The sequence below is a fragment of the Otolemur garnettii genome, unplaced genomic scaffold (assembly GCF_000181295.1).
Source record: "Otolemur garnettii isolate 467f Iridium unplaced genomic scaffold, OtoGar3 scaffold00078, whole genome shotgun sequence".
NCBI classification, from domain to species: Eukaryota; Metazoa; Chordata; class Mammalia; order Primates; family Galagidae; genus Otolemur; species Otolemur garnettii.
The window spans coordinates 8,306,930-8,319,013 of NW_003852473.1; the positions used below are offsets into that span (position 1 = coordinate 8,306,930).

General features: G+C 43.3%; 1 protein-coding gene across 2 annotated transcripts in view; it reads left to right on the plus strand.

Annotated features, from left to right (window-relative positions):
* Positions 1-12,084, plus strand: part of NCEH1 (neutral cholesterol ester hydrolase 1) — a 61,822-nt gene that overhangs the window by 42,791 nt on the left and 6,947 nt on the right. The window lies entirely within an intron of this gene.

The window sequence follows — 12,084 nt, forward strand, 5'->3', positions numbered from 1 at the left end:
TGATAATTGAGATCTCATCATATTGAGTATTGCCCTTAACAAAGATAAAATGGCCATCCTTATCCTTGCTTACTTTTGTTGGTTTAAACCCTAATGTATCTGCGAGTAAAATTGCAACACCTGCTTTTTTCTGCTTTACATTTGCCTGGAATATAGATGGCCATCCCTTCACCCTGAGTCTATATTTGTCTTTTAAGGTAAAATGAGATTCTTGTATACAACAAATGTCTGGTCTGAGTTTCTGTATCCAATTAGCCAATCTGTGCCTCTTTAGAGGACAATTTAAGCCATTAACATTGATTGAAATTATTGATAAGCCTGGTGAAATATTGGGCATCGAGTTGCTTGAAAGTACAGTAGACATTTTTGATCCTTTTGCCACTGTGGAAGTTGGAATTTGATCAAAAGTTTGAGTGAGTTTACTTTTGTGGTGGAGGATTGCACTGGTCATTATGGAGGATAGGTTTGAGAATTTCCTGGAGAGCTGGGTTTTAGTTATGGCAAATTTCTTTAACATGTGAATGTCGTTAAAGTATTTAATTTCTCCATTATAGATAAAACTCAGTTTAGCTGGATACAGGATCCTGGGTTGAAAGTTATTTTGTTTTAGGAGATTAAAAGTCGATGACCATCCTCTTCTAGCCTGAAAGGTTTCAGCAGAGAGATCTGCAGTCATTCTAATACTCTTCCGCTTGTAGGTTATGGCTTTCTTGTGTCTGACTGCTTTCAGAATTTTCTCTTTCATATTAACTTTAGTGAAGTTAATTATGATGTGCCTGGGGGATGTCTTGTTTGGTTTGCGTCATGCTGCAGTTCTGAAACTATCTGCTATCTGAATTTCAGAACTTCTTGGCATGTCTGGAAAGTTCTCTTTCATAAATTTCATGAAGAGGAACCTCTGTGTTTTGTGAAGCAACTTCATTGCCTTCAGGGATTCCTATAAGGTGAATATTAGTTTTCTTCGAATTATCCCAGAGCTCTCTGAGAGAAAAATGCGTTTTTGCTTTCTATTTCTTTTCATCTTTGAGGTCTTGGGCTTGTTCAAAAGCTTTGTCTTCAATGTTAGAGATTCTTTCTTCTGCGTGTTCCACTCTTTTACCGAGGGATTCTACTGTATTTTTCAGATCTTTGAGGGCTACGAACTCTTTCCTCAATGTTTCAAAATCTTTGATCATTTTATCTTTGAAATCGTTGAATTCTTGAGACATCTTTTGAATAACTTCTTGAGACATCTTTTGAATAATTTCTTGAAGTTCTAGTTCCCTCTTTTCTTCCTTTCTGTTAATCTTGCTATCCAAATTCTGAACTTGATTTCTGACATGTCAGCCATCTGTTTATGGGTAGGATCTTCAGATGCATCTGCCACATCCTTCCTTGGGGGAGGGGGTTTGATCTACTCTGGTTATTCATATTACTGGAGTTTTTCCGCTGATTCTGCCCCATGCTGAATTTATACCGTTTGGCTAGGTGAGCAGGTAAGAAGAAGTTGGGTTGGGGGCTCTGGGAGTAGTGTTTTACTAGCCCTTTTGGGCAAAGGCTGGGACTGGTGTCTGTACCTTTTCCCCTAGAGCTTTGCCAAGGATGCGTATAGTGTTACCGTTTGAGAGACTGGGGGCCTGCTTGGTGTGGTTGGGCTGAGTGTCTCTCTTGTTTTTGGCTGGTCTCTGTTCTACCTTAGAAAATCAATTACTCTGAGTTAAAGTCTTAGCTGTGGAGAAATATCAGCGATTAAGTCACCCCGCCCCTCATAGGCGACGGTTGGGAAAGGAAAACCACACCTTCCCACAGCCACACCCCCAGGGTACCACTTTGGGTAGTTCTCAAGTGATTGGCCCAGTTCAAGAGATCTAAATCAAGTGTTCCAGTTAGCACTGGTGGAGTTCAAGTGGGGGAGTTCAAAAGGTCTCTGGCAGCTAGACAGCAGGGATCTTCTGACAGCTAAGATATGACTCGCTCTGGTGCTCCATGGGGTCAGAAGGACCTACCCAGCAAATAAATTAGTCGGGGAAGGTTGATGCCTCTTTCCCCACCTTGCACCTTTGTCACACCCAATCACTGGAGACCCCGCAGGGCTGTGACCCAGTTGTCCAATAAGTGAGTGTGGCAGGGCTTTGTGTTTGCCAGAGTCAAAGTAGAGTCAATGCCTCCACTCAGTTACTGATCTTTGTCACCAGCCAGCAAAGGGAGCTGAAGCCTGTCTATCTCAGGCATTCAATGACAGCTGGAGAATGTTCCACCTGAAGTCAATCTAGGCCTGAGAAAATCCAGACAGCACCAGAGATTCTCCCTCAACTACCACTCAATTTTCCCTGTTCAAGAGATCCAAATCTAATGACCGGATCAGTACTCACTCTCTAGCTGGAAAGCTCACAAGGTCTCCAGCACCTAGTAGTAGCACCTACCAGACACTGGTAGCTGAAGTGTGGCTCACTCTGATGCTCTGAGGAGTCAGAAAGGCCTGTTTAGTAGACGATTTGGAATAAGGAGGCTGATGTCTCTTTCCCCTCCTTGCTCGCCCTTCACCACCGGAATCTGGTAACCCCAGTCTCTGGTAACCCCACCACCAGTCTCTGTTCACCCAGGCTCTGTGGCCCAGTGCTGTCCAATAAGCAAGTGTGTCAGGGCTTTGTGCCTGCCTGTCAATGCCTCCTCCACTCAGTGACCACTCTTTGTCGCCAGCCAGCAGGGAGACACTCAATGGCAGCTAGAGAATATTCCTCCTGGGCTCATTCTAAACCTGGAATTTGTTTTCTTGAAGTCATGGCTTGCTGTGGTGCAGAAGATGTGCGTTTATCTCTTCTCTCAGCTTGGCTGTCCTCCTTCAACTTTGTTGGGTTCTTTCTGGCGATTATCTCTCCTCCTGAACTGGAGTTTCTGTTGATAACTAGCTCTAGTCAACCCTCATCCCCTATTCCTCCATATTCTTATTGAATGTGAAAATTGGAGTTAGGGACAATAGCCAATCAGAGGATTTAGCAAAGTACAAAACACACTGAAACCAAGAGAACAAATAAACAGACAAAAACACACACACAAGCACACAGATGTACAGACAATCAGAAACAAGTAAACAAACAGACAAAAAACAAAACAAAAACAAAAAACACAGAAACAACAAAAAACCCCACAAAAATGGTAATCATAAAATGATAAAAAAAAATAAAAATATAAAACAAAAACAAAACTATTAGTCTGATGTAAGCATTCTCAGCAACCATAAGAAGAGAGAGGAAGAGAGAAGAAAAAAGGAAGAATAGTATTAATAACAAAAAAAAGACTTAACAGTAATGCCTACCAAAAAAAGGATAAAGAAAACAAGGGGGGGGCACCACCAAGAAAAATATTATTCTTATGTATATATACAAACATACATATGAGGTGGGAATCAACTTTAGTGGGAATGTGTTTATGTTGCAATATACTTTTTAAACAGCAGGTGGCGCTGTGAGTGGTTCCCAGGCCAAAAAACCAACAACAACAAAAGGAATCTTTGCTGGCAAGTTGCACAAATTCTCCCTACAACATTTCCTGTAAAGTGTGGGGTGTCCTGAACCAGCTTCAGATGTAGGATGACTGGCTACAGTTGAGATTGAGCTCTTCACGCTCCTGGAAGAGGTGCTATGGAGATGCCATTTTTGAAGTTTTACAATGTGTCTGGTTCCTGGCTAGCCGCACAGCCTTGGCTGTCCTTTTCCAGGTGGCACTCCTATCTGTCCTTCAAACTCGGCACAGGAGTCCACGCTTCACCTGTTTTTCCACTCGACTCCTAGTTTCCCCTCAAACTGGAAATTGTTATCTTCCATGGGGAAGGGGCAGGTTGCTGCTTGCACCAGCCCCTTTAGCACCCCAGCACAGAGTTTTCAGTCTGTTTCTGTGAGGGAGGGGCTGGTTACTTCTGATTCCCGCAGGTTAGCGCTGCACAGAAAAGACTTTTCAGAGTCTGTAGGAAAGGGGTTGATTGCCCCTGTCACTCGCTGCTTCAGTGCAGCGCACCAAAGACTTTTAAAATTACAAAGTGAATCCGTTTCCTAAGTGGAATCCTTTCCCCTCAAATTTCTGTCTGGTTGCCTGAACCCCTGACACTCCAAACAGGGTCCCAACAGCTCCCCTTTCTGGTTGCCAAATTCCGCTTGGGAGTCCATGCCTCACCACATTCTCTGCAAAACATCCAAACTCCCCACAAATTGGGTATAGAAGTCCTTCGTGGGGGAGGGATTGGTTTCTGCCATTTCAGGCCACTGGCCTCCAGTGCCACTTCAGTTGCAGCACCAAGTTTTTTCTGGCAGATACCGCGGTTCTGGGTTACACTTCCAATCCTGCAATTCACCTATTTGCTGCACACCCTGCGTTGCTTGTCTATGCCAGCACTCCATGTAGGGAAGGATCCAGCCCCCCCACTCTCACCTAAAACTGTGAGGAGAGTTGACCCAGCGATGCATCCTCCACCATCTTGCTCTGCCTCCTCATGAGTTCTTTTTTACAGAGCCAGAGATAATGAGGTAATCTTTGATGGGATCCAGGCCAGCCCACAGAGAGGTATAGCTAAGATCATTGGACCTTGTCTCTCTTGGAAATATGTACCCAAGGTCTAACTTGGGAAGATATTTCTTCTCACCAGCTCACCTTCCTCTTTCTTTTATTCCATAAATATTTATTGAATTCTTCTTCTGTGCCAGCTACTGTGTTAAATCCTGGTGACAGACGTAATCCTGCCCTTGCAGAGTTTACCCACCAGATAAGAAAGCTGATCTTAAAGGAGGCATACTAAGCGAGAAGTGGTAGAAGCTTCTAACAGGCAAGACCTTACCTTAAAGGAACAGAGAAGACATCTCAAAGAAAGTGATGTTGGGATCAAGTACCAGAGGATGAGCAGAACCTAGATAGACAGTGAGCTGGTCTAGGAAGTCCAAGGTGGTGTGCTGAGAGGGCGGGAGAGGGATGGAAAGCCCAGGGGTGACTGGGGAGGACAGATGTGAAGGGCAAGTGAGCCTGAGGGCTACAGGAGCTGGTGGGCCCTTGCTCCTCCTGGAACTCCACCTCCAGCCAAAAGGCATCTGCAGCTGTTGCTCCTTATCCTCGAGACTCACAGGAGCAGCAGGGATTTTTCTGTTCCACTTCCAGTGTTTGTGACCTTGAGAAGGTGTCGTCTGAGAAAGCCAGTGGGCAAGGATTGGGGTCAGCCTGGTCACCTCAGATGACATATGACAGGAGTGGGGACTCCTCAAGTCATGTCACTGGTGCTGCTCAGTGGTCTGTGCATAGCCCCACCAATGAAGGCAAGTGAAGCCTGGAGTTGCAAAAACTAGATAAAAGCCAGGCCTACCACTTAGAGGCTTCTACATGATGGTATTTCTACATACAAATTGCATAATGAGTAATTGTTAAATAAATAAAAGGTTGATCTTATATCTAAGATACACAGATGTGTCCTCATTTACATAACTCGGAGGGTCTTAGGTCTTATTTGTACTCATGAACTCATTGTGTATTCCTGGATATCAGTGAGGTTAACTGTGGGGCCACACCTTCTCGCCTGGTGTGTATAATGAAGCACAATGCTAGAGCCCCAAGACAAAAGGGACAAGGAAGACTTAATATCTTTTCTGAAAAGATAAAATATAGTCTAATAAAGTAGGTACGTTGAATGCTGTTGTTCTTCCAGGGATTGATCTTGCTTTTTGGGGGTGTGGAAAATGGTTTCAAGTTGTGTTTAGCTTTTAATTAAATCTTTACTACCCCCATACACTCTCCATTTTATGTAGGTGCCTTTAGACCTATTCCTTCTCCAACAAAGGGGATGTGGCATCCCGTGTGGAGAACTGACGACTTTACCGGGCTCAACAGAACCACATTGCTAACGTAGACAGAAAAGACGCTGGAGTCCTAATCTTGGTTTTCTGCTCCCAGAGTGATGAGCGATGGGACTTTCATGCCTCTGTTTCTTTCATCCTTAAAATTAGAAGAGTGCAAAAAAAAAAAAAGAAAGAAAGAAAAGAAAATTAAAGAGGACAAGATGACAAAATCACAGTGCTTTTAGGAGGCACAGTGGACACATCTCCACAAATAGCTGTACCTGTGAGATAGCCCAGAAGATATTCAGTGACAGCGACCTCACTGTGACCTTCCCTTTCTCCTTGTCCTGCTTGTCCTTAGAGTCCTAAGGGACAGGTCCTCACTCTTCCCCCCTGTCCGGCAGCCCTGGAAGTTGGGCAGATAAACTCCTGGGAATTCCCATCTGAAAAGGGGTGATCTGCTCAATGCTTCCCATCTACTCGGTACAGACCCTCGCAAACCTAACAGTGTCACAGAAAGAAAATGCTGGTGCTTCTTTTAAAAAGTAAGTGGTTTTGGCTTGATGCCCGTAGCTCAGTGGGTAGGATGCTGGCCACATACACCGAGGCTGGTGGGTTCAAGCCTGGCACGGGCCAGCTAAACAACAACTGCAACGAAAAAATAGCCAGATGTTGTGGCAGGAGCCTGCAGGAGGCTGAGGCAAGAGAATTACTTAAGCCCAAGAGTTTGAGGTTGCTGTGAGCTGTGATGCTATGGCACTCTACTAAGGGTGACAGTGAGACTCTGTCTCAAAAAAAAAAAAAAAGGTAAGTGGTTTTATTTCCTCTGCTATTATTAATGAATCTCTCCTTTTAGGTATTTTTGTTTTGTTTTGTTTTTTTGCAATAGAGTCTCTCTCTCTCTCTGTGACCCTGGTTAGTGTGTCTGGCAGCATAGCTCTCAGCAACCTCAAACTCCTGGGTTCAAACAATCCTCTTAACTCAGCCTCTGGAATAGCTGGGATTACGGGCAGCCGACACCATACCTGGCTAGTTTTTCTATTTTTTTGTAGAGATGGGTTCTCGCTCTTGCTCAGGCTGGGCTCAAACTCCTGAGCTCAGGGGGTCCACCCACCTCGACCTCAGCCTCAGCCTCCAGAGTGCTGGGATTACAGAGTGAGCCACCATGGCTGGCCTCCTTTAGATGTATTTAATTGCTGTCACATTGGCTCTGTTTTCTACTAACATAAAACAATCCACTATCTTTTCTCTTATGGTTTAGGTCTTTTACAGTTTTGGTGGGGGGAAGAGAGGAAAATTGGAGTTTTAGAAAAGGACCATGTTCCATGTAGGACCCCAAAACACTATGAGCTGTGAAGCATCCTCCCCCTCAATCCTGAGTCTTACAATTTTTAGCTTTTGAAACCACCCCCAGCGAGCAGGGAGGCAGGATGTGTGGGCTCTCCTGGCCACCTGGGGGAGCTGGCTCCTTGTGTACTCTTTGGGTTAAAGGAGCAGTTTGCCTTCAAGTGGGAGGAGGCAGTTTAGACAAACAGCAGGAACCTGGCGACCTCCGGGCTGTCTGTGTAGATCTGTCTCCTGATGTCTTAAATTGTGAATAGATCTTCTGAACTTCACAGCGGTTCAAACAGACCTCAAGTCTGTCTCGCCATGCTACTCTAGGATTCTGGTAAAGGGTCCTGCATTTGGAGGCTCTGACATGAGCATTATTCTCCTGCCCTGAGCCAAACACTGACTGCCCTCTGCCCTCCCTTGCTGAGGGGTTAGTGGTCAAAGCTCTCGCAAGGGGCCGATTTTAAAAGTAGAAACAGAAAGACCTTTCCTCAAATTTTATGCACAAATCACATTTTAAGGATGAGAGAAGAAATTGTTATCCATTCACAACTCTTCTGCTCTAGTGTAATGCTTTATATAGTTCTTTTAAATAGAACAGAATAAACAGATTCTTCCTCTGTAGTTGTCTCCTTCAAATAGAGAGCAAAATATGGGCTTAATTACTGATTTGTTTTGGATATCCCTTGCTAAAGAGAGGAATTTTCTAAGATGGGGTAATATTAACCATTTCATGTCCCCAAGATGAATCTATTGAGGTTTTCTTGGAGAGACGGGGAAAAGGAAAACAAAAAAAAAAATTCTCCCTCTCCACCTGAATCTAATAGCATAATTTCATTACAAGCACCTTTCACCTAACTGGCACTGCATGGAGAGAACTCAGTGCCCTTTCTCATAGCAGAAGATCATGCATGTGGTTTCCGGATGAGGTTATGTCAAGGGAGAATGCCTGCTTCAGCCCTCTCTGAGCACTGGTGCTTGGGGCTGTCCATGTGCTTGGAGCAGCTCACATGTCCCCACAGCTCATAGGAATACACAGTAGCTGCTCTTGACTTAAGGAGCAACTTGTCAGTCTTTCTGAACATTGCTTCACCTCCTCAGCCCTGAATGAGGAGGTGATAAAGGGAGCAGGGGGAGCACAGAGACGGTGCTGTCTCTTTCAGGTTGGTGCATCACAGCCTTTGGTACCTAAGTGTGACTTCCTATCCAGTTCTGCAGGTGTCTGTGTTATGACCTAGTGTCAGAGAGACTTGGAAGGCTCCAAGTGAGTTGTTACTTTGGCTGGAGACTCAGAGGTTTAATGGAAGAAGTAGCATTTGAAGTGAAACTTTAAAAAGAGGGATCAATGAGTTGAGAATGGGAAAAGGCACAAGTGGTTCCAAGAAAAGTGAGGCTATGACTGGACTCCATGATACTTCTGAACCCTGGCCACATTCAGAATTATTTGGGGAGATTTTCTTTGAACATAGATGCTAGGCCCTACCCCAGACCAATTAAATTGCAGTATTTCATAGAGGGGCTCACACCTCAGGGTTTTTTTTTTTTTTAACTGCCAAGATTATGTATGTATGTGTGTGTTAATGTAGATACAGATTTGAGAACCCCCAAGCTAATGCGTGGACAAAGCTTTAAGCTTTTGTTTGGAAAGAAGAAAAGTATGTAATTAAAGATACCATAAGCCAGGCTCTGTGCAAAGTGGATTGTTTTGAGACTATGATAGAACTACTGAAACCATGAGATGATTTCTGGAATGTGAAAAATCTATAATTTAGAGAGATTTGATGAGTGATGATAGGGTGTATACACACATTTATGGCTGTGCATTTTGAAAATGAGACTACATTTAAAGGGCGGAGGGGCACAGGTTTTGAAGCTAGTTGTGTGTCAGACCCAGCGCCGCACTTCCTGGCCACTACAGACAATCCACTTACGTCTTTAACACACAGTGCCTCACCTACCAGGAATATGATCTTCTTTGTAGACTACACATTTTTTTTAGCTGGTTAAACCGCATGCCTGAGTTTACACCAAGTTTTGTTCTTCTGGTAAGAGGTACATATAGTGATAAACATTGCGGTCATCTCTCCCTGGAGTGAGTAGGGCAAATCTATATAATAAATGTAATATAAATGATATTTCTGAATAAAATGCTTTGTTTAATTCAAGGTCTGCAGTTTTTAAATGAGAATGACATAACACTGATACTGGAGTTTTAGGTTCTTGGTCTGGGTGATTTGAAGAATAAATCCGCAGACCACAGATCAGTGGTAAGACAGAATTTATTTACAGAAAAGAATACAAAAATACTAAAGTTCCCAGTAGGGAGAGAAAAACCAAGTTGGGAGAGAAAAGCTCTCTCTGTTTCTCTCTCTCCTCTCTCCCATCTCTCTCTCTCTCTCTCTCTCTCTCTATATATATATATATATGCATTGGTTCCTTCTGTATGAGGCCAGGAAATGAATGGACACAGTCTCTTCCCCTGGGGCAAGGTGAATGAATGTATTAATGAATGGACACAGCCCATTCAGGGAATTGAGGCCTAGGAAACTTAAATGAAATTGATCTAGGGATAGGAAATGGGGGGTTCCGTATTTAGTCATAAGTGTAAAGGCAAGGAGACACCAAGGCGCCGATGTCTCCCCAGCAGTTGTCCGGTCCCTTTGACTACTGGAGCCACCAGTGGGGGAGGGAGGTTCCCCCCCTTGCCTATGCTCCAGCCCGCTGGTTTGGCTGCCAGCTGCCGCTGCACCAACACCTCCAGGACAGAGGTAGCAGGTCCTCCAGCCCAGCTGGACTGAGCTGGCTGGGGGGCCACCTGTTCTGTATCAGCGCTCTTAGTATTTTGCAAGGACGTAGCTGTGGACACAAGCAGCAGCCCCAATGTGTACATGTTCACACACACTTTCTTTGGCTGTGCCACTCGTGAATTTCCTCCTGATTCTTGGTTTTATGTGTCTATAAAGATGTTACAAAATGTTGTTATACTTCTAAGGTGACTGTCAAGCTACTTTGAAGGCTCACCTTAAAGCAGGTAACTTAGGAAATACCTAGTTTCAATATGCTCTCCAGTTTACAACTGTTTTAGTAAGTGAAACTAAAGAATGTTTCCAGTTTAAACAAAGATAAGAGGAGGAATTAGGGAATTCTCAAGGGTGTTAGGGTGTTAGGAAGACTCTTGCATCATAATCTGTTTATCTTTAAGCAAATTTACCGCTGTCTGAGGTGGTTGTTAACGGCCAGGAGGGGCAGTAGCATGTTCTTTTAGATTACTGTACTCACTTGCCCTGATCCAAATGCACTGAGACCTTTTCTGACATGAACATCTGAAAACTCAGTTCAGTGGACGTACACACACCAGCAGAACGTCTTCCCACCACCTGGGCGACCAGGAAAACAGTTTATCATGACAAATGGGATAGAAAATAGCCTTTGTTTCCATAACTGGTTTTTATTAAAATTAAAAATTCAACTTGGTAATATTGAAGATAAAAAATTGAGACCTTCTCCAGAAACTGAGGGATAAATAGAGTCACAGGAGGTGATACCACCTTGTGGACAAGGCAGCAGAACCCAGTGGAATCTTGTACGTTAAAGTTTGAGAAACGCTGTCTAAGAGCTCCATATGACTAGCTGGGTGGTCTTGGGTAGGTTACTTAACCACAGGGCCATTTCCACAGTTTATGTGTAACTCACAGGGCTGTAATAATGAAAATTAAAAGAGTTAATATATACAAAGGACTAGAATAATGACATTTAGCAAGGCCTTGACAAACAATTAGCTTTTGATAACACAATACCAGACTGGAGAGTAAGAACATGCCTTTGGGATGTCAGGCGCCCATCTGTTGGGTGAACCTGCAGATAGGTACATTCTTGTAAGCCAATTACAAATTCTTATAATTTTTCACTTAGGAAAGATGCATCTATTTCTGGTCCAAGAAAGACTTTTCTTTTCTTTTTTTTTTCAGTTTTTGGCTGGGGCTGGGTTTGAACCCACTGGCACCCTATTTCTTTGAGCCACAGGTACCGCCCCAAGAAAGATTTTTGACTATAGCAGGAGCAGTTAAAAAACAAAGCCAAGCTATCCAGCCTTTCTGTGAATTTTTCTGCAGGCAAATAAATATATCTTGTGAATTAAAGAAACAAATGCAGTCGTATAATGCATGTTAAGACAGTGAAAAATCAACTGAAGAAAAACATTTTGGATGACTTAGTCATCACAAATAGAAAAATAAGAAAGAAATTTAAAAGCTTATTTTATCTGCTATTAAGGTATCCATTAAGGGAATTTATTGTTCCATGTACCTTCAAAATACTATGATTCCTGAATGAACAGCTAGCTCTGTGTTCACTACTTATCAAAGTATTTCAAATATATTTGTTCATGTGATTATATCTGTACTAAATGTCAAGGTGTGTAATTACCTACCTGGGTTTTAGAAGGGGGAATATAAATGGCATTATATAGAGAAACTTAGAAAAACTGAGTCTCTGAAAATAGACATGCTAATTGTAAGATGGAACTCAGAAGACTAGAGTCTTGAATGACTGTTAATATGTTTTAATGAGGTAGTTTCTATCCTACCTCATTTAGGTCTGTGTTTGACTTATTTTATAAGTCAAGTAACTTTTCTGTGCCACAGTTTTTTCATTTGCAAAATGAAAGCATGTTAAGGGGTGGCGCCTGGGGCGCTGGCCCCATATACCAAGGGTGGTGGGTCCGAACCCACCCCAGCCAAACTGCAATGAAAAAAATGGCCAGTCTTTGTGGTGGGCGCCTGTAGTCCCAACTACTTGGGAAGCTGAGGCAAAAGAATCACCTAAGCCAAAGAGCTGGAGGTTGCTGTGAGCTGTGTGATGCCATGGCACTCTACCGAGGGCGACAAAGTCAGACTCTGCCTCTAAAAAAAAAAAAAACAATGAAAGCATATTAATACACAAAAATACACAAAAAAGGTTT